This window comes from Podarcis cretensis (genome assembly GCF_951804945.1).
Source record: "Podarcis cretensis genome assembly, chromosome: 11".
In the NCBI taxonomy this organism is placed as follows: domain Eukaryota; kingdom Metazoa; phylum Chordata; class Lepidosauria; order Squamata; family Lacertidae; genus Podarcis; species Podarcis cretensis.
The window spans coordinates 6,416,944-6,440,392 of NC_137180.1; the positions used below are offsets into that span (position 1 = coordinate 6,416,944).

A 23,449-nucleotide genomic window follows, 5' to 3' on the forward strand; every position below is an offset into this window, starting at 1 on the left:
AAGCACGAAAAAAAATGCTACAGAACCTACATATCCAACAGATCACAGAGTTCTGCATGGGAGGGCATCCTGCAGATACCATCATCATCAGATCACAGATCACATTTGTCTCCACTGACTGAACTCCAAAACTTATGTAAGCCATGATTTCCAGACTGCCTGAGGTTCATAGTTTTGTCTCATGGAAGTCTTGGAATGCACAGGATACATTATTTTTTGCTGTTCAGTTAGCAGATCCCTTCAAAAACCATGATCAAATTTGTGTACACAGGTGTACTCTCAGATTTTTTAATTGTTTTGTTGTCAATCCATTTTAAAATCATCAAGACCCACAAGGATCTATGACTGGGATCAATGTTTCCATGTTGCTGGTAAGTCCCAATTATTTGATTTTGTGCAGCCTATCAACATAAACTTTACTTTGATGCTTATTTTGCAGGAGCCCATGCAAAATCATGCAACTTGAGAATGAAACATTTTAATTTGACTGAATTTGACTTTTGCACAGGCACCATGGGAAAACAAAGTGTGAGTGAGTGCATCTGAACCACAGGCTGAAAGAGGTTGACCAAGGATCTTACATCCAGCAAAACTGAATGTTGGAAGATTCAGGGCAGAGAAAAGAAACTACTTCTTTACGCAGTGCATAGTTAAACTATGGAACTCCCTCACACGAGAAAGCAGTGGTGGCCACAATCCTGGATGGCTTTAAAAGAGGATTAGACAAATACTGTGCAGGGAGGAGAAGGCTAACAGTGGCTATCAGCCATGAAAGCTAAGGTCTGCCTCCCATCACTGTAGGCAGAAATGTTTCTGAATACCAGTTTCTGGAATCTGCAGGAGGGGAAAGTGCTTTTGCACTCCAGTACTTCTTATAGACTTCCCACAGGCCGCTGAGAGAACAAGATGCTGGACTAAATTAAGGTCACCAGATTTTTAAAAAAGAATCCAGGGACACTTCTTTTTGTTTTTGAAAAGAGAAAAGAAAAGTTCTTTTTAAAAAAAATTAAGAAGTACCGGTAATGTCTTCTCTTTTGTGGTCTCCTCTGTTGCGTGGCCTTCCTCTGGGCCCCAACCTGCTCTCTTGGAGCTCTGGCTGCCATGGAGTAGGCTCGGATCAGGCCTGGGCTCAGCCATGTGTCCTTGCCCTTCCAGTGCTCTTCTCCCTCTCGTATTCATATGGCACGGCAAGGTCAGGGCTCCCCTCTTTTTTCTCCTTCCTCTTTCTCTCTCTTCCTTCTCCTCTCCTCCTCCCTGCGTCGGCCCCGGAGCGCCACTGGGCAGTCAGCTGGGTGGCCGGGTGCTCTTGCTCCCAGCTCGATTTGGGTCACAGGGGGGTCAGTGGTCCCCAAAGTTGACACGGTGGGTGTCCCCAGTTCCCCCTTGGCAGTGGCGGCAGCAGCAGCAGTCTCAGCAGCCCAGAGCCAGCCCGGTAGCACAGTTGGCTCTGGCGGGCTTCAGGAGCTGCTTGCTGCCGTGGCATCCGCCATTTTGCCTCACCAGTAGTCCCCATATGATGTGTCTTGTGCCGTTGAACCAATCACACAACATTCATTCCCTACTAATAAATCTACAGCACTTAAAATATACATCCGGGGACATTAAATGAAATCCGGGGACATTCCAGGGACATTCTGGGGACAGATTTGTAAATCTGGGGACTGTCCCGGGGAAAAGGGGACGTCTGGTAACCATAGAGTAAATGGGCCATTGACCTGGTCCAGCACAATCATCTTACGTTCTATTTTGTCATACCCTGATTGTTGACTTCCTGTATGCATCTTTTTGGCTACTGTGGGAAAGATGCTGGTCTGATCCACCACAGCAATTACAAAGCAGAGTTAAAGGGAAGAGCGTATTTTCATTTACACGGCAATAGGCTAGCTGTATGTTGGAACTAACATGAGCCAACAAAGGTGGAAGAACTCTAGAGCTGCCAACTGGACACTGGCAAAATAAGGAACACGCTGTTAGAGGATGCAAAAGGGTCTTGCAATTAAATCAGATCTTTTGAAGGCACTTGCCTTTTATTACTCAAGCACTTAAGCTTTCCTTTCAGGGATTAATTTTTTCCCCTGGTTTTAGTAGAGCCAAATTAATTATTTTACTGCTTATCTTCAATCTACACCTCAAGGTCAGTGAATGTCTGTCAGCATTCAGCTGGGTAAATGATCCTTTATTCATAAGACTGCAACCCTGCTGAAGCCTTTTCTTAGGATGTCTAGTCTATTAATCCGGTTGCTAATTGACTCTTTAATGATGCAGTGAGAAAGCAAAGAAAATCTGAAAGGACACTGAGAAAAGCACGGTGGCTAAGCCAGCCTCACTACACAGTGATGAAATAGATTTCTATAAAAAAGAAAATCAAGAGGCTCAAAGCGGATGCAAAGCTCCTGAGCAAGTGTGCATTCTTCTCAGCTCTCAGAGCCAGTTTCCACATCTGATTTTTGGAGACTCAGGGAAATGTTCTGTGTTTACAGGGTTAAATGCGATGTGATCAAATGGTAACACCTTTTGTCACCTCTTATGGAGCTAGACAAGAGAATTAGAGCTGCACATTACTCAGTTACTCAATGCATGGACCAGGGTATGCGAAGTCAGAAACAGCATCGGTCTGCAAAATGTACCATGTGGCCCAACCTCAACCCAGCACTTAAAACTATAATAGCAAAATGACCTTTTTTCTTCAATTAAGTATTTGAAACATACAGCATGCAGACATGAACACAGTTTATAGGGGACACATTTGATGGGACACGGGTGGCACTGTGGGTTAATTCACAGAGCGTAGGACTTGCCGATCAGAAGGTCGGCGGTTCGAATCCCTGCAGCAGGGTGAGCTCCCATTGCTCGGTCCCAGCTCCTGCCAACCTAGCAGTTTGAAAGTATGTCAAAGTGCAAGTAGATAAATAGGTACTGCTGTGATGAGAAGGTAAACGGCGTTTCTGTGCGCTGCTCTGGTTTGCCAGAAGTGGCTTAGTCATGCTGGCCACATGACCCGGAAGCTGTACGCCAGCTCCCTCTGCCAATAAAGCGAGATGAGCGCCACAACCCGAGTCGGCCACGAATGGACCTAATGGTCAGGGGTCCCTTTACCTTTACTTTAATACATTTGATACTGATGAACCCTCAAGAATATAAGCAACAATGTGAGCCATGGTTTTAATTGCAGAGATGTATAACCAATATGGGACGCGGGTGGCGCTGTGGGTAAAACCTCAGCGCCTAGGGCTTGCCGATCGCATGGTCAGCTGCTTGAATCCCAGCGGCGGGGTGAGCTCCCGTCTTTCGGTCCCAGCTCCTGCCCACCTAGCAGTTCGAAAGCACCTCTAAGTGCAAGTAGATAAATAGGTACCGCTTTATAGCGGGAAGGTAAACGGCATTTCCGTGTGCTGTGCTGGTGCTGGCTCGCCAGAGCAGCTTCGTCACGCTGGCCACGTGACCCGGAAGTGTCGACAGTGCTGGCCCCCGGCCTCTTAAGCGAGATGGGCGCGCAACCCTAGAGTCGGACACGACTGGCCCGTACGGGCAGGGGTACCTTTACCTTTATAACCAATATAGCTTTCTGGATCAGGCTAATGGTCCAATTTACTCCTCCATCCTCTTCTCACAATTGCCAACCAGATGCCTGTGGAAGACCCTCAGGCAGGATTCAAGGTCAAGAATAGTTCCCCCTGCAGTGGGCTCGAGCAACTGGTTTTCATAAGCATGACTGCTTCCAGCTGGGGAGGCAGAGCTGAGTCATCATGGCTAGCAGATGTTGATTGCCTTTTCCTCCCTAACTTTGCCCAAGCATCTTTTGAAAGCCATCTGAGTTGGTGACCATCCCTGGATCCTGTGGGAGCGAGTTCATAGTTTAACTATGTGCTGTGTGAAGAAGTTCTTTCTTCAATTTCTTCCAACATTAGATGCCCATGAGTTCTCTATTCACTTTTTTCATGCCACACATAATTTTATAAGCTTCTCTCGTGCTGTCTCTTACTTGCCTTTTCTCTAAACTAAAAAGTCTCAAAAGCTGTGACCTTTCTTCATATGGGAGTCACTTCATCTCCTCTATCATTTTGGTGGCCCTTTTCTGAATCTTTCCCAGCTCTTCAAAATCCTTTTTGAGGTGAGGCAGTATCACTAGGATATGCCTAACTTATTCCATACATTAAGAGTAGTACCTTTGGCTTCTTGAACTACATGATTTGTTCAGTTAAAGAGTTGAGCTAACATGCTTCTGTTTGAAAACACAATTAATTCAGAGCAACAAGTTGGATATTCCGGTTGTTTTTGACTACTTTTATAGAAGTGCTATCTCAATTATTCCTCCACTTCTGGAAATTTACATTGATTAGAATGCCCATTTGATTTAAAAAGATTCCCCTCTTCTACTTTCTCACTTGCATGAATGACATTCACAAGTGACACATTCCAGGCTAAAAGGAAGTTTTGACAGTCAGTTGGGAGGGGAGGGGCCCTTTTAATGTGACTTAAAACCTGGGAGTGCTAACATGCCATGTTATGCGACAAAGGCATTCTTTGTACAGTTGGCCATTCATTTGCTAGAGCTATGACACACTATGAGGATTGTGTTATAAATGATGCTGAAGAATCTATGGAAGGATTAAACAGCGTTCCTTCCATACCACCCACAGTTTCCACCACTCATTGTTGCACAGAAGAAAGGGAAAGGAAACCAACAGAAACCAATTATATGTCTGGGACAGATCAAACTGGTCCTTCCTTTGAATCCAGCTTGCTAGCTTCTACTGCCTACTATTTGTTCCTGCGTCCGCTTCTGTAGTGCCATTCTATTAAAACCCAGACCGCTGCCACCGCCCCACCCCATAAGTGACTACTATTACTTCCATTTTAAAAGCCAGAACCCACACAGTTGCTTCCCCCCTTTTGCAGGATGCTAGTAATGGTAAGGCACTGACACAGTTAAACCACCCACAAACACTCCACAAATATTTGTTTATTGGAAAGTAAAATGTGGAGAGGGCTCCAGGACTGAAATGTGTCTCATTAACAAGAGGCTTGAAAGTGCTGTGGTTGAACTCTGGCAAAGGCTCCTAGTAGTACAATACTGAAGTGTTTGGGAAGTCATCAACCAGTCCTTTTAAGATCAAAAACACATGATATAACCACAAGCTGCACTTTATGAAATCTGAAACTGTAGCATGAAGAGTGGCCTAATTTAATCCATGTGGTCCTCTGCGTTTGAAGTTAATAGACCTATTCTTGCTGTGTGGGAATGCAATATGGCCTTTAATGAAATGATAGCCATGCCTTGCCAAATCATTTATCCTTGGGGACTAATTCTATTTGTACTTACGCTAGAGATAATTCATGGATTCCATAAGGTCTTCTTGTCTCTCTCACACACATTATGAAGAGATAATGAATTTCAGTCTTCAAAAATTTTCCTGCCTTCAGGAGTAATGGTAAGAGCAGAATCTGATTGGACCCACATGTGTACCACAGTTCTTAGCAGTGAGGGGCAAAACAAAGTCACAGGGCAGGAGAGAACTTTGCATTTCAGCCACACCACCAGCTTTTTGTTCCTCTACTACTATTCAAGTAAGCAACCTCATAAAAGTGTTTATAAATTCTGTTTAATTGGCTGGCTTTATGTTGTTTTCTCATCCCCCACCACCCCCACCCCCACAATCCCAGTATCTTTCTCCCTTGAGAATCTCATGGCTCAGGAACACAGCAGATAATTAGATTACCAGCTCAGGTATTTGAGCTTTACAGCAGACCTCACAAACCATATACTGTGGCTTTTTAAGAGACCTAATTCAAACAGTAAAAAGCCTCTGCACAGTCTGTTTCTTTTACCCATCCATAACGATACTTTTCTTTAGATAAGCCAGGCCTGCATAACATGTGACCCATTGTGCTGAAACACAGTTCTGTATGACAGCTTCTGGCTTCATTGCATCAGAAGCGGTTTAGTCCTGCTGGCCCCATGAGCCGGAAAGCTGTCTGTGGACAAACACCGGCTCCCTTGACCGGAAAGCTAGATGAGCGCCGCAACCCCATAGTCACCTTTGACTGGACTTAACTGTCCAGGGGTCCTTTACCTTGACCTTAACTTATGACAGCTCACCATACATGACCTCTCCTTTTTGCTTGTTTGCCAAAATATAACCCATGATAATTTGGAATTTCTCAAGAGAAATAGCAGAGAACGATTAATTGTATAAAATAGAGCAGAAAGGGCCATCCTGTTAAAATTAATCAGCAAAACCAAATACCCCAAAAAATTGCTTCTGGCCTGGCCGTGTCTTCCTGGTCACATTGCTTCAGCACTTTCAAGATATTTACGTCTCTTTTCAAGCCTTTATTCATGCCCTCTAGACATCATATGGGTACATGTGATTGAAGATGGAATAAAATTTCATACTCCAACAGATGTTCAAAGAAACATAATCAGTGTGATCACTCAAGAAAGATGCCGCTAAGAGACTGACACCTTTCTCCAGCAAATGCAGATCAGGTGCAGAGTTACAGGTGGTGTACATCCATATGGAAAGCATCTGGGGCCTGATTCAAATAAGTTGTGCTAGCAGAAACCAGTGCGACAAGTCCTGCTAGTGTAATGGGACTTCCCCTCCTCTCCTCCCACTGTGTAAATCTGGTTGGGAGAGCCAGCAGAACAGGCAAAGCAGAAATGCTTACACTAATGGAATGAAGGCTTTTGTACAACGCTGATTTCCACCTCCAGTGTGATCATCCACATTCACTCTTTTGAATTCCTAATCATGCCTAGAGTGTTCTTTAGATGCCTATATCTGGATCATATCCAAGGCAATCACTCTAAGGTATATGAAAGTGAGTTCCTCAAGAAGCAAAGGAACTCACTTCTGATTGAATATACTTAGGAACTGATTGTTAATCTCTTACAAAAGACTTCTCAGACCAGTGACTTTTACTCAGAGAATATCCAATGCAATTAATGGACTTGAGTTAATGATGCCCATTAATTTCAATTGGTCTACTCTGGGTAAAAGTTCACTGACTACAACTCCAGGTGCGTTTTGGTTTTGTGGCCCATGTTGCCTTAAAAAGACAAATTTTACTTGCAGCCAAGAGAATTGTTTGCAGAGTTGTTTTGTTGTATCATGCACATAGTATCCTAAGATGGCACTGCATTAAAAAAATGAAAACAAACCCTGATAATATACTGTACAATGTGATCAGTGGTGATGACCAGTGGCGTAGCGTGGAGGGTGCAGGGGGGCCGGCTGCACCGGGCGCAACATCTGGGGGGGCGTGCTTGCCGCCTCCGGAGTTGCCGAAGAGCCTCGGGTGCAGGCTGTAGCAGAGCCCCATGTCTCGCAGAACCGACGAGCTGTGCGCACGTCCGGGCTGAAGGCATCCGGCAGGCAGCGGCTCTCAGCACTCGCTGCGGTCCTCGCGTGTCAGGGCTGCGGAGGGCGCGCCAGGCAGCCCCTCCTCACAGCCCCGCCACTGCTGCTGCAGCTGCTGGGCCATGTTGCATTTTCCTCGCCTCTCTGCCCTCCTCCTCCTCTGGGCAAGCGGCATCGTTTGGGCGGCAGCGCCAGCGGCAACTCGCCTCAGATCACCTGACACGGACCCGCCACCGCCGCCGTGGCTACCTTACCATAAATACCCCAGCCCAGGCAGCAGCAAGAAGAAGCTGGCAGCGGCGGCAGGTTAGGGGTTAGGGGCGCAAATTACTTGCCTTGCCCCGGGTGCTGACAACCCACGCTACGCCGCTGGTGATGACATACATACTCAGATGCCCAACACTCACAACTTCAATTTCATACTGATTCAGATTGCAGTGTAACATAAGAAAATAAGAGGAACCTCCCTTGATCAGACCAAAGCCCACCTAGTCCATTTCCAACAGGCACCTACCAGATCCACATGAGAAGTTCAGAAGCAGGAGATGAGGGCAATATAGATCCGCCCCCCCCCCAGTTGTTGTCCAGTGACTCTACTACAATTCTATTCAATATTTTCATATGGCTCAAGTGGAAAGTTCATACAAAGGAAATCAAAATGCAATAATAATTAGGAAATGTCCAGCAAATAGCAATCTTGAGTCCTTGCTAGGTAAATATTCTTGTATGTTTTCTCCACTTTTTCAGAGAGAACAAGTTAAGACTGAGGTTAATTAACACTTCCTCACGTACACTTTCTAGCCTTCTCTACTGAAAACTTCCTGTCATGTTTCCACTAGTTCCTAGGCCATTAATTGGCTGGGGATTTTTTTCCTTTTAGTTAAGTCAAAATCAACATCCTTTCATACTGACTGTCAACATATAACAGCCTTTGGCCTGCATTGAATCCAACTGAGGGACACAAATGCAAATATTTCTGGTAGGGTGTTACCTAAAGTCCACTCTCAGCTAATATAATAAATAAAACCAGGATTTTCTACATCCTTGTTCCCTTCCTAAAGCCACATTTCTTTCAAATCTTGTAAATATTAGAACATATGAAATCACTAAATTCAGCTTTCGCTGCAGGAAATCTACCCTTCATTAGATATTATGGCCTCTACATAATGACTTGCCCCCATCACAGCCAAGAGAGCATTGTGGGACCCAGAACACAGTGTTTTCATGCCAGTGCATGAACTCTTCCAGGAACAAACTGATGCTAGCACGAAAGCTGTCTATACTGGCACCCGAGTGTGATGTCTGGCACAAGATAAAATTGTTCTAATTTTGACATAGTTGTGCACAAGCCAGTCTTGTTGGCTTCAAGTAAAACCTCTCTGAAAGTAATTGTGCATAAGATTGCTGTAGTTACCCTGTACCCTGAGAAAAAAAATTGGGGACAAACTATGTACTTCCACATACACACTCCCTTTGTGTGTGTATGTGAACACATGTGGTTCGTTTTTAAACATAATTCAAACCTTGTATTTGATACACTGCATGCATACAACTGAATTTGTGTTTTGGATCATTATTCATTACACAGGAAGTCCTCAACTTATGTGGTTGTTACGTTCTCGGGATCATGCCTAAAGCCAAAATTGCATATAGACAAAACACATTAGGTGCAATGGTGAGTAGGATTGCCAAAATATTTTCTCCCAGATGCCCACCCACTTTCTGCCTCCTTTCCAGTGGCGTAGCGTGGGGGGTGCAGGGGGGCCGGCCACACCGGGCGCAACATCTGGGGGTTAGGGTTAGGGGGCGCAAATCCACGGGTTAGGGGGCACAAATTACTTGCTTTGCCCCGGGTGCTGACAACCCATGCTACGCCACTGCTCCTTTCTTTTTAATTTTTGCTGAGTGCGCACAATTTAAATGCACACAAATTGTGGGCTTATTGCACAGATTTATGGCGTGACCACATTTTGGGACAATTTGTACTGTTCTGGTCACCACACTTCAAAAAAGAGGCTATTATAGAGCTGAAATGGTGTAGAAAAGGGCAAACAAATTTGCCAAAGAGCTAGACCAACTCCTCTATGAGGAAAAGTTACATTGTTTTGGGCTTTATAGTTTAGAAAAATGGTAAAGGGGAACATGACAGGAGTGAATACAATTAAGTTTAGTGTGAAGAAGAGATGGGGAAGTTTTTCTCCCTTTCTCTCATAATCCTAGAACCTGGAGTCATCCAATGAAATGGAATGGTGGGAGATTTCGGACAGGTGAGAAGAAGAACCTCTCTGTGCAGTGCATAGCTAAATTATGGAATTCTCCACCACAAGGAGAAGTGATGGTCTCCACTTCGGATGGTTTAAGAATGAGATTAGACCAATTCATGGAAGATAAACTACTAGTCATAAAGGATATAGCTGTGAACATGAGCAGAGTAGTTGTTGTTGCTTGTTGTTGCTTCCCATAGGCATCTTGTTTGGCCACTGTGAAATCGCAATGTTGGACTAGATAGGCCCTTGATCTCAACCAGCGGGGCTTTTCTTGTGTCCTTATGCTAGCAGTTTCCCATTAGGAGCTGTGCAAGTACTGTATAGCCAATCTAGCAGTTTCTGCTAGTTCAGGCATGTCCAAAGTCCATTTTGGGGGCCTAATCTGGCCCGTCAGTCAGTTTAATCCAGCCCCTTCAGGCAGTTCCTTCCTGGGGTAGAATCCTAAAAAAAAGGTCAACAACTTCAATCCATAAAAAAGATCAGCAACTTTGGTCGGCCCTCACACATGTTCACTTCATCAAATCTGGCCCTCTTTGAAAAAAGTTTTGGTACCCCTGTGCCAGTAAGTTAATTAGCAGCATCATTTTTTACCCCGCATTTCCTCCAAGGACTGCAAGGTTCTCAATCTTTACATTTTACCATCACAGCCATCTTCAGAAGTAGGCTAGGATGAGAGACAATGATTTGCCCAAAGTTACTCGGTGAGCTGGGTACACACACTGGCTTCCACAATTTTATTTCTGAGTTATTTAGGGTGCCCTAAATAACAAATACAATAAAGCTAGAGAAAATTCCCAAGGCAGCAAATCTATACAGTCCTACACCCCATGGAAGTCAGTGGGACTTTCTTCTGAGTGGACAGCTATAGATCACACTATTATTCCCTCAAGCAATGTGTCTTCAAACAGCCTAGCTGTATGTATAAATTGCTTTGAAGAGGGGCTTGTAACTGAGGTGGCAAAAGGTGCTTAAGAGTAGTACTGAGTGCCCAGCATTCTACTACTTGAGAACAATTCAACATTGAAAATAGGCTCTTGTGTCCCTCCAAGTCCCTTAATATGTCTGCAATACATAATCAGCTGGAGTTGTTAAATGGAACCAAGGTAATGACAACATGACTTTAAAAAAAGAAGAGGTATTGGTCATTTTATAGAGCAACTGTAGACCTCTTCAGTTAATAGGAGGTTTTTTTAATAGTAATATGGGAAAGAGACTACAGCTGTTTAAGAGAAATAAATTTAGAATCAAAGGAAGTAAACTGTAATGAGACATTCTGCATTTCACTTAAACATCTGTAAAATTACCTAAAGGAATGGATTGAGCTGAAAAAGAAACTTTAACTGATGTTAAATCGAGGAAACCAGTGGCCCTCCAGATATTGTTGAACTACAACTCCCTTAACCCCTCACCCTTTGGCCTGCTGGCTGGGACTGATGGATCCCTCAACATCTCAAGGGCATCAAATTGGTGATTCTTCCTCTACACCATGAGACAATTGTTACCAACCCATAAAGCACTATTTAGCTGGTGGCCATGTTGTTCTTAGCAGGAATGAGAGCCATCATTGCCTCTGGGCAACATCCAGAGATGCATGAGCCCACTTACCCTTCTCTCCTCTGCAGCTCCTGTACAACCCACCCAAATTTGCTCCAGAAGGGCTGCAGAGTGGAGGGGGAATCCCTTCCACCAAAGTGCTTATTCCAGTGCTGGATTTTACCCTTTGTTATGAGAATGTGGAAGTGGAACCTAAATGGCAAATCGCAAACATACAGGAGATGTCAAAGCTGGCCCTGATCCAACTCATGTGAGGTGCCCTTTATTTCCTGCTGGCTTCTCATAATAAGAGAGTCCTGTTGGCAGTGGCAGCTTCAAAAGTTCAAGCCAGTTTTAAACCTTTTCAGTTGTATGATGATTCATTTTGATTTTATTGTTATTGTGTATATATATTACTTTGCTGCTGCTGTTGTTGTTTATACGCCACTTTTCCCCCTGACAGTAACTCAAGGCAGCTTACAGATAAAAATATGTGATATATATAAAAATATGTGACAGATAAAAATATAGAAAAAATTCCAATAATTAAAAACAAATTAAATTAAACAATTAAATATTGATTAAATTAAAAGTACACATCTATCTATTAAAAGCATATAGATAATTACAATAAAAGCAGCACAGTACCCCAAAGCAAAAAAATCTATTACCACTCCTTTAATTATTTGTTCTCCATTGTGACCCATGGTTGAAACAGTAAAGATTAATTGACAGACTGACTTTGCTCACTTACACAAGAGTAAGCTTGATCGATCTCAGCTGGAGCTATTTCAAGGTAAACATTAGATAACCAATTACAAAGCATGATTACCCTTTAGGCTTCCACGGTCCTATGAACCTGGTGCTACTGTGCTATTATCACACATGCATATCACAAATCAATCCTGCAAATGATTTCCCATCATACACAGAAACGGCATTCTAATTGAAGAAGAAGGTATGATTTTGTGCTCTTTTCAGATGAAATTTCGCTGAGATTCCTGCATTGCAAGGGGCTGGACTAGATGACCCTCGGGGTGCCTTGCAACTCCACAATTCTATGATTCTATTATATTATTAGAGTTTCTGCAAATGAACTGCATGATCTGGACCTTGTGTAGAGTAGAAATGAATTTGCTCTCCACCACAAGAATGAGTTTCAAAGCTTTACTGCAAAACAGTCTAAAAATAGTTACAAATAAACACTACAGAATGTTTGTTTGGCTCCCTTCTGGACACTTAACACTGAATCACAAAATACAAAGTAAGACATTTCTCTCAGACAGCAATAGGGTTCCCATATTTCAAAAAGTAAATACCAGGACACCCCAAAGTTGTTGAGCTTTGCTTTTTCTTACAAAAAACGCCCCGATTTCCTATGGAAACATATGGAGCTTCAAGGACTGTCAAAGATTCTGAGTTCCTGCTTGGGTTTCTGGGATGAGTCATCAATTAGTCGAAACCCTCAAATGGAAGCACCCAGCATTTATTTGCCACGATTGCTAGAGACAAACCTCTCTTGCCTAATGCAAACATATCTGTATAGCATTTTAAATACAATGCAATCTAACCAAATCATTTTATGGATATTAAACATATATCTTTATCACATTATAGCACATTATTTCAAACTGACTCCTTGTGGGTCATCATTCAGTGTCAAGTGTCAAGAGGTGAACCAAACAAACATATGACCAGAATTATGTATCAGAGGGAATCTAGAGCTTTATTTGATGGTGGAGACGTGTGTGTGTGCGCGCGCGTGCATATTAAAATAAAATGTAAATAAAACTGAAAGCTAATTTTCTAAGTATGCCAATCATTTTCTGTTCACCCACACAAATAAAAGCTTAACTACGGAGACCCCAAGATTATAATAACCGCATGCCACAGGAGCTGCTTTTAAAATAAGTATGTAGAGCAAAACTGCTGGCCCCACCTCCAGATTTCACTCTGGAATCAGAAAAAAGCACAAGAAGGCAAACTCAGCCTGCAGCAAAAGATACCATTCTAGTAACAACAACAAAACCCAATAAGCACTATAACTGTGCCAACACTTGTTTCTGGAATAGTGCTTTCTCTTAGCATGCATTGGAATAGGGTACAGACATTTTAAATGTAGTTATCAAAGGTGGCTTGGGCTGCTAACAGACATTGGCCTCATGTTGATTAATGGAACACACTCAGTTAACACTGTGCCCATAAAAGCAGTTTCGCATGGCTGTTCACAGAGTGTTCATTTTTAATTTTAATTTTACTTCAGCTAGAGTGCTCCAGTGTGACCGATTTGAGGGTTACCATTTAAAGTAGGACCGACCCTATCATGGGCCATGATGAACCACACCACTTAGGTGGGGACTAGGGAGGTGCACCAGATTGTGTAGGGACGCGGGTGGCACTGTGGTCTAAACCACTGAGCCTCTTGGGCTTGCCAATCAGAGGTTCAGCTGTTCGAATCCCTGTAATGGGGTGAGCTCCTGTTGCTCTGTCCCAGCTCCTGCCAACCTAGCAGTTCGAAACCACGCTAGTGTAAGTAGATAAATAGGTACCACAGTGACGGGAAGGTACCGCATTTTTCACTCCATAAGACGCACCTTTTTCCTCCTAAAAAGTAAGGGGAAATGTCTGTGCGTCTTATGGAGCAAATGCGTGGTCCCTGGAGCCGAATTGCCCATGGGCAAAAAGCAGGTCGTGCTCTCTTTTTTTGAAAGAGAGAAGGGGGTGTTGAAACAAAGCCGCTGAGCAGCTTATCAGCAAGCGATCAGGAGGGGAGATAAGGGACTCCAGCGATAAAGGAGGCTGCCTGGGAGCAGGGAGGTAAAAGCACATGGATCCTCAGGATTTTTGCACTGGGTTACCCCAAATACACCATCAGGTCACATAGCATGTCCATGGCTACAGCCTGCACCAAAAAATCACGCACCCACTGTTTCGTGGAACTGCAGTGGCACAAAAAAGTGGTTACAAAGCAAGTATCCACATGGATCCTCAGGATTTTTGCATTGGGCTACCCCAAACTCACGGTCAAATCACATACCATGTCTGTGGCCACAGCATGAACCACAAAAATCATACATCCACTGTTTCGTTCAGATTTTTTTCCCCTTGTTTTCCTCCTCTAAAAACTAGGTACGTCTTATGGAGCAAAAAATATGGTAAGCGGTGTTTCCATGCGCTCTGGCTTCTGTCATGGTGTCCCATTGTGCCAGAAGCGGTTTAGTCCTGCTGGCCACATGACCCGAAAAGCTGTCTATGGACAAATGCTGGCTTCCTCGGCCTGAAAGCGAGATGAGTGCTGCAACCCCACAGTTGCCTTTGACTGGACTTAACCGTCTAGGGGTCCTTTACCTTTTACCAGATTGTGTGCTACCCTTACATATGCTGCCCGCAGGGCTGGCAAAGCACTGTTGCCCACCCAACGCCGCTCATGGCTCCCATTTGCCTGATTGTGGCAGCAGTGTGGGCATGTCCAGCTTCCCTCTGAAGAGGGGCCCTTTCTCATTGTGAGCGATGTTGTCCAGAAAGTGCATGTGCTGTGGTCAATTGACTTTAAAATAAAATACAGTTCAAAATTCCCTTGAAGTCTGAGGGAAAGTTGTGCTGTGCAGAGTGGCACAGGCAATCTCTAGGTGACCTCACTCACCACGGTGCCAGTGTGAAGCTGAGAGTGCCCACAACATTGTTGCTTGGCCAATGACCAGCTAGCCTGCAGAATGGAGGAATGTGGAGCAAGAAGTGAGAGAGCCTGGGGGTGAAGAAAGCAGCAGGAGGAGAAGGAGGAGGAAGGGTCGAAGAAGAAGAGGAGGAGGAGGAGGAATTTGGACTTGATACCCTGTCTTTCACTCCCCTTAAGGAATCTCAAAATGGCTAACCATCTCCTTTCCCTTCCTCCCCCACAACAAACACTCTTTGAGGTGAGTGAGGCTGAGAGACTTCAGAGAAGTGTGACTAGCCCAAGGTCACCCAGTAGATGCATGTGGAGGAGCGGAGACGCGAACCCAGTTCACCAGATTACGAGTCTATTGCTCCTAACCACTACACCATGCTGACAGAGGAAGGAGGGAGAGGAGGAAGGAGGGGGTTTCTGGACCAATCCAGGCAGCACAATGCTTTGACAAGCCATGGTCAAAGTGATTAGAAATACAGCTTAAGACAATGAAATGAGCCACCAGTAATGAACACTTATAAAAGGCCCAACATAATGTAATTTTGGCTGTTTTGCAATGCTATGGCAGCAGGGTTTATAGGCCCTGCTTGGCCCAAGTGCCTTGAAGCTTCTGCCCTCTCAGAATTCATCAGTGGTCAGCAGTACTAAAATATGTTTTGTTTGTTTTATTTGTAATTTCTATTTAAAAAAATATAAAAAATCAGTAAAGGAAGCATTTTATTAAAAAACACCTATAACCCCAAAATGTTATTTCATTCCTTTTTACACAACATTTCTACCCCAACCTGAGCTTACTTAAAGGGCATGGCAGCAGGAATCTGCCTTTGATTCTACTTATGGGTGTTCCTGCCACTTGCTTTTGTAAGAGCTGGGGGGGGGGGGGAATCAGAACTTGCAATCTATTTCAATTTGTACAGATTTGCTAAAATGCCTTTAAAGGTTTCCATGAACAAGTAGATTGTCTGGACTTTGTTCTATACGCCTGCTTTAACATTCACTTCTATATCTGAGTATTTTCTTTCTTACTTTTCAGTCCAATTTCCGCGACTCAAAACCTTGAAAATGGTAATAGTGGCAATTATGTCATTGAGAATGTGGCTCAGCTCTCAGGTTAAGGTTTCACACCTGGGTGTCATTATTCTCTTCCATATCAATTCATTATTTAAGGACTTATTATTTGAAAGGACTCACCATGCTTTGGCAATTAGAGTCACAGAGATTCAGTCTGCATTAAGTATATTTATTTTGCTTTCCTAGCTTATCATGCCAGAATCATTAATGCCATTTAGTGTAATGGTCACCGGCCACTTCTAAACTGCCAATACTGTCCACTTTCCATATAAACCACAATTTTAAAAAGCATACGATTAAGTGCATATGTGTTTCTCACAGGTACCAAACACAAAAGGTGCAATACAGGTCAATTGAAATGCATGGGACTTATGCTATTGTCCTCAATGGGATGCAGACTGCATCAGAAAAAGGTTGTGTAGGAACAAAGAGTTCTAAAGAATATTGCCTTATTAATATGTGGCACATATTTTCCTTTCTTTCTTTTCTTTCTTCCTTATTGAAGTAAACATGGTGCAATCTGAAAATGGATGGGCTTTCATTGTTGTATGAAGCATTGGAAAGAGATCCATGCTGTTTTTAAAAAAGGAATCATGTTCTTTCAGCCTTCATAAAACAGAATAAAGTAATTTAATTAGGATAGCGGTATATCCTCTCAAACCATAGATATCCTAATAAGGACTGGACAAACTTGACAAGGGTCATTTCTCAGGCGTTCCAGTCAACTTGAAATTAGCTGTTTCATTTCAGAAATATTTATCTTTGGTAAGGTAAAATGATTTTAGGACCCAAAGAACTGGGGTGGCCACCATTTTGCTTCTCAAAGAAAGTCCTGTTCTACAGTGCCTTTTGAATTTTGAGGAATTGGCTGCTTCCTTTGCCATTGACTGGAGAGACTGCTGCTATTTTGGACAGCAGTTGAATGTCTACAGGGGAAAAACCACACTTTTACAGAGTGGGTGGATCATTCCTGCGCCAGCTCATTTTATTTGAGAAGCACGGCACTTAATCACCCTTACAAAAGAAAAGTAGTGACTGATGGAGGCTTGTACAAAATGTAAAGAACCAAAGTTCCATTTTATGCAACCCTATTTTTGATTATTTTAAACAAATATTTAACAATGTCTTGAAAAAATCCTTCAAATTATTTATTCAAAAATTTAAAAAACATCCCACACAGGTGTGTTTTCTTTGGGGGTGGGGACATTGAGTGCAGTCCTTGCATATCTAATCAAACATAAGCCCCATAAGTACAGTGGCACTTACATCCAAGTAAACCCATTGCAAAATTGGTGGAAAGGTCTCGAGAAACGAAGTCAGGATAAGGTGATTTCACAGAATGATTTATTCTTGAATCACCGAGTCACTTTCTTGATTTATTTATTGGTCATGTCACTAATGCTAATCCTAATTAGAGAAGTTAGTTAACAAAATTATTTAGTACTTATGCCAGCAGCACGGAGCAATGACACAGCTTCTGGGAGCCAGAACTATGCCTAGGCTGAGTACACAAAGTTTTGCAGGAATCCTGCCATTGTGTACCTGGTCTGCTGCCTGATGCAACCATTTCATCACACTTGCTGGGATAATGTTGATGGGAGTGGCAGGCAGATGGTACATGCTGTGACTCTGACCTGCATATGTCAAAGCATTCCAGCTCCTGAGCTGAGCTGGGGCCAAGCAGTGACCATTTCACTTTCATCATTCTATTTTCCCAGAAATGATTTCTTGTTCACACAGACATTCAATCCAGAAATTGCTGGTTTGTACAACAGGTGGGAGAGGGAGAGGTTAGCTGTCAGATGTCATTCAATACCAGGAAGGAAAATAGAAAAGTAAATCAGTGGTAGAGTACCAGCTTTGCATCTTGGGACACGGGTGGCACTGTGGGTTAAACCACAGAGCCTAGGACTTGCTGATCAGAAGGTTGGCGGTTCGAATCCCCGCAACGGGGTGAGCTCCCTGCTCCTGCCAACTTGGCAGTTCGAAAGCACGTCAAAGTGCAAGTAGATAAATAGGTACCGCTTTGGTGGGAAGGTAAACGGCGTTTCCGTGTGCTGCTCTGGTTCGCCAGAAGTGGCTTAGTCATGCTGGCCACATGACCTGGAAGCTGTACGCCGGCTCCCTCGGCCAATAAAGCGAGATGAGCACAGCAACCCCAGAGTCGGTCACAACTGGACCTAATGGTCAGGGGTCCCTTTACCTTTACCAGCTTTGCATGCAGGAAAAAATGTCCTTTTTAAAAATTAGCCCTGCACTCTGACAAGGAGAACCACTCTTCTTCAGCTTCTGCAGGAGCCTCTATTCCAGAATACCTCAGGCCATGGCGTACATATGCTGCTTTTGGGCCTAGAAACATAAAGATGGAGGCTACAGCTGCTTTGCTCAGTAATTCTCTGCTTCGTTGAGTGTCACCCACCCCTTGGCTATGCCATTGATCCTGGTATTGCTGCTGCCTGGCCTATTAAAACTGGGGGGGGGAGGGCTGGGGTTACAGACAGTGAAGATGGGGTGCAACACTTAGAGATGGGAGGAAAAATTGATTCAGGTAGCATTTAAAGGCAAATCTACTTAAAAAACAGTGCAAACCGAAACACAGCCCTCCATAGAAATTTGCACTTCTCTAGATTTTGCAATGCAGTTCTACAGTCAAATAATGTATACTGTGATGTGTGCATAAAAAAATGTACTGTATATATAAGTGATAAACTACCAAAATGCCTTATATTGAGGAAACTTGATTTACAAAAATGTGTGTGTTGGTCCACATTGCATAAATCAACGTGTATATCAGGAGAAATTTGCACTAGAATGCGGGTGGGTTTTCCTAAGGACTTAAAAAAAATCACAAACTGATGTGAAAATGTGGAGAACTGACCTTAAGATTTTAAAAATGTGAAACTGAGTAAAACCAAAATAGACAGATTCTCTCTTCCCTAACAACACTGTCCCTAGTGCTTAGCAGAAAGTATATTTTAGAGAGGTGTCTTATCATGTGTTGTTGTTGTTGTTGTTGCTGCTGCTGCTGCTGCTAATTGAATTTACACACCACCCTATACTCAGAGGTCTCAGGGCGGTTCACAGAACAAAATCAAAATATAAAACCACAAAATATATAATCAAAATAAAAACAACCCCTCAATAACTTCCTTCCTTAATTTTTATAATGAAATATTTTTGAATGTGTGACTATTTGATTGTTTGATTATTTGATTATTGTTTGCCACCCTGAGCCCGGCTTCGGCTGGGGAGGGCGGGATATAAATAAAATTTATTATTATTTATTATTCCCAGAAAAAGCCACCAACATTTTAAAAGGGCATAGTATGTTGTTGTTTGAATAATTGTGTACAACTTATAAAAGAAATGGCTAGAAAAATGTCTAAATCTTCACATTTCAAGTGGGAAGCTACATTTATTCACTAAAGATATTCAAGAATCCCCCCTCGATGTGTTTTTTGTTTTGTTTTGTAATTTGTTTGTTTTTCCCATAATTATTTGAAGTATTTAGATTAAGTTAATTGCTCTTGAACATCTAGCTGAATTTTGTGGGATTTCTTTCTGTAAATAAACATGGTTACATTAATTAAATATAAGCAGCTGTCTTTAATTTTCAAACCAAAAACTGCGTACTACTTTAAAAATTAGGAATACATGATAGCTACAGTTACAGTGGTTCAATTCCGTTTATTATTATAATTTAATCATCTCCAATACATTTTTTTCTGAAGAAAATATGTGTTCTTGAATTTCTAAGGTGACGATTCCACAGGCTGAATAAGTAAGTTGGAGAAAAATCTATCAAATCACCTCTGCCAGGCAAGGTACAATGCCCTTCTTTCAGTATGGTAGGCAGAGAACACAAAAATCTTGCAGGTAACACCAGTGTATCTTGCCTTCAGGAAGGCATTTGACAAAGTCCCCCATGATATTCTTGCAAGGAAGCCAGTAAAATGTGCATTGAACAAGGTAACTGTTATGTGGATTTGTGGTTGGTTGACTGACCGAACCCAAAGAGTACTCATTAATGGTTCCTCGTCAAATGGGGTGCTGCAGGGTTCTGTCCTGGCCCCATTTGTGTTCAACGTCTTTATAAATTACTTGGACAAAGGAACTGAGGGGATGCACATCAAATTTTCAGATGACACCAAACTGGGAGGGGTAGCTAATGCTGCAGACGATAGAATTGGGATTCAAGATGACCTTAACAGACTGGAGAACTGGGCACAAACTCACAAATTGAATTTCAATAAGGACAAATGTATGGTTCTGCACTTAGGCAAGAAGAACCTGATGCACTAATATAAGATGGAGGGCATCTGGCTTACTAGTAAAGGTAAACATAAAGGGACTCCTCACCATTAGGTCGCAGACGACTCTGGGGTTGCAGCGCTCATCTCACTTTACTGGCCGAGGGAGCCGGCGTACAGCTTCCAGGTCATGTGGCCAGCATGACTAAGTCACTTCTGGTGAACCAGAGCAGTGCACGGAAACGCCGTTTACCTTCCCGCCAGAGTGGTACCTATTTATCTACTTGCACTTGACGTGCTTTCGAACTGCTAGGCTGGCAGGAGGCTTACTAGTAGTATGTGTGAAAAGGTTCTAGGGATCTTAGCAGACCACAAGCTTAACATGAGTAATGCAGCAGCAAAAATAGCTAATGCAACAGAAGTATAGTGTCAAGACCAAGGGAAGTCATTTCACAGTCGAATGGACTCCTTCAGGAGGTGGGGGACTCTCCTTCATTGGAGGGTTTTAAGCAGAGGTTGATTCACCATCTGCCATGGATACTTTAGTTGAGAGTTCCATTCCAACTCTCTGATTCTATGATAAAAGAGGATTCGGGTCCTGACAACAATGCAGCATGATTGGCTGTGACCCACCCCCCTCTTCTAATAAGCAGAACCTAGGACACGGGTGGCGCTGTGGGTTAAACCACAGAGCCTAGGACTTGCCGATCAGAAGGTTGGCGGTTCGAATTCCCATGACAGGGTGAGCTCCTGTTGCTCAGTCCCTGCTCCTGCCAACCTAGCAGTTCGAAAGCACATCAAGTGCAAGTCAATAAATAGGTAAGGCAGGAAGGTAAACGGCGTTTCCGTGCACTGCTCTGGTTCACCAGAAGCGACTTAGTCATGCTGGCCACATGACCTGGAAGCTGTACGCAGGCTCCCTCGGCCAGTAAAGAGAGATGAGCGCTGCAACCCCAGAGTCATTCGCGACTGGACCTAATGGTCAGGGGTCCCTTTACCTATACCTAGGACCAGCTGGTGCAGGGTTCCACTTATTAGATGAGGTGGGTAGCCATAGAAAGACCCACCTCCTTCCATGCCCTAGGAAGAGCAAGGCAAGAAGCTGATGCTGTCTGTATTCTTATGATGGCAGAATGTAAATCCAGTCATTTGTCAAAGGATTTGTCTTATTTTGCAAGCCATTCCACCTGCCGAACTATTGCAAATTGTGACACAGATCACTGAAAGCACCAAATCCTTATTATTTATTGTTGTTTGTCGCTTGTTGTCTAGTCTTGAGAAGGAAAAGAAATGAAAAAGATGGTATAAATGAAGTTATCTAAAACTAGCAAATCTTACCTAGCTGAATGGGTTTTACTGTTCTGAAAGGGATTAAATGTTAGCTGATTCGGGCGCACTCTTCTGAATGATTGTTCAATGGCAACTGAGATCAAAGTATCTTTAAAACAAGGCTGCTTCTTTTAAATCAAGCAGTAAACATGGGAGAGATGGAGAGAGACCACGTGTTTTGACGCAAGGAAAGCACAGACTCCAAGCTATTAATAAAACATTGGACAGCACCTATAAATAATTGACAGTTGTCATCTAGCTGTTTCTTGGTTATTCGTTGGTTGAGAGTTGGTCTTTTATATTGGTGCTATCTAATCTTGTTACATCACTTGCACTTCTCAACTCAAACATTAATGTGTTTGCTTCTGACATGTGATACAGCCTGACTTCTCAGAGATATCACACACCGCTGAACTGCTCCAGTCAAGAGCAATGTAATTGTCATTGGCAGACAGAAATATTACAGCCAGACAGAAGAGTGTAAATAATGAAAAGGCGAATCTTCAATACAGCACAAAGAAATCACCATAATTAGATCTTTTCAACCACAGCCACTGTACATCATTCCTGAATTAGAACAGCAATACACTAAATGGAAAGGTTCGGTTCATCATGCCAGCACCTGCACTCTTTTGATTATATATCGCAAAGCTCCAGAGCAGGTGTGTGGGTCACCGAGAAGAAATTTGGTAGATTACATATACACATTTTAGTATTCTCCTTTTAATGCTTGTTTTAAACACCTGTAGAGGTGGGTGGCACTGCAATTTAGCTGAGAGTATAATACAGTCATATATAGCAAGACTAAGCACACCTAATTGCCATATTTTAATGATGTACAGACAATCTAAGGGCACAATTAACCAGCAGGATGCAGTCATAAAAAGGAAAGCTGAAAAGGGGTGATGAAATATAAATGCTTGGAGATTAAACCTACAATAAATTTGTGATAAAAAATGATTGTGCATCAACTGACAACACAAGCATATATAACACTAACCAGCCTTAATAGCAGGGAAATTAAAATCTCAAATGCTACATTCGCTGGTCTCTCAAAGCATACAACAGCAAAAGGCATACAATCTATCACTGGTAATGGTTTGGAACCATTTATAACTAGCATTTGGGAGAATATACCCAACTTCTCACATCTAACCACTCAGCTGATTGCAAGTTTTCAGCATGACTTGTAAATTGGCAAGGGGCTGAAAGTGACAAACAAAAATACTTGTTAAAAAAGGCAATGGTAAAATATTTTTTTTTAAAAAAAAAAAAAAAAGAGGAGGCGAGGGAGGAGTAAGGAAAAGGTTATTACTAGCAGGGGGTGGTTCATATTCTTGCTCTTTGGTTGCTCAATCCACCAATTATGACTGAGGAAGTCCTGCCATTTTAAATTATTATTTCTAGAGATTTATAGCTTTACTTTCAAACTTGCCTCTTGGATAAAAAAACAACAACAAAAACCCTCTTTCACATTCTCAGTGAAAGGCAAGTGAGCTCTCTCTTTATGAGGATTAGTTTGAAGAGGCATTTGAGGAGATGCCATAGGAATGAAAAGGGGGGCATTATTAATTTCACCTGTCTTAAATGTTGCTAATCTCTGTCTTGGCTGGAGGGCAGGGTATGGTTGTCTGATAAAAGAATCTTGCCTGAGAAAAATTTGACCACAATGATTATATTCCAGTCAATTCTGCCATGAAAGGTTTGGAGGAGATGGAAAACCCAGAAGAGCTTTGAGGACAGGGTCTGGGAATCAGCAGCCTGGGATGCATTTATCAGTTTGGTAAGTACATATTGCTTGCACTGGTCTCAAGTCTTCCCACTCATCTCTCAAAAGACAATTCTCAGACATCATTGTATTGTAATCTATCTTGTTGTTGAGAATAATCTGTGAGTGGATCAACTGTCAAATCAAGTGGAACTTGAAATGGTGCTTCCAGAACTTTCCAGGTGTTAAAATGCTATGGA

General features: G+C 42.8%; 2 long non-coding RNA genes across 2 annotated transcripts in view; both read left to right on the forward strand.

The window, feature by feature from the left end:
• Positions 1-23,449, forward strand: part of LOC307227095 — a 684,774-nt gene that overhangs the window by 561,297 nt on the left and 100,028 nt on the right. The gene's annotated exons all lie outside the window — the stretch shown is intronic.
• Positions 220-23,372, forward strand: LOC307227098. The gene is made up of 3 exons (XR_013843807.1): positions 220-371; positions 8,953-9,039; positions 23,166-23,372. It is a non-coding gene; the product is annotated as an uncharacterized lncRNA (long non-coding RNA).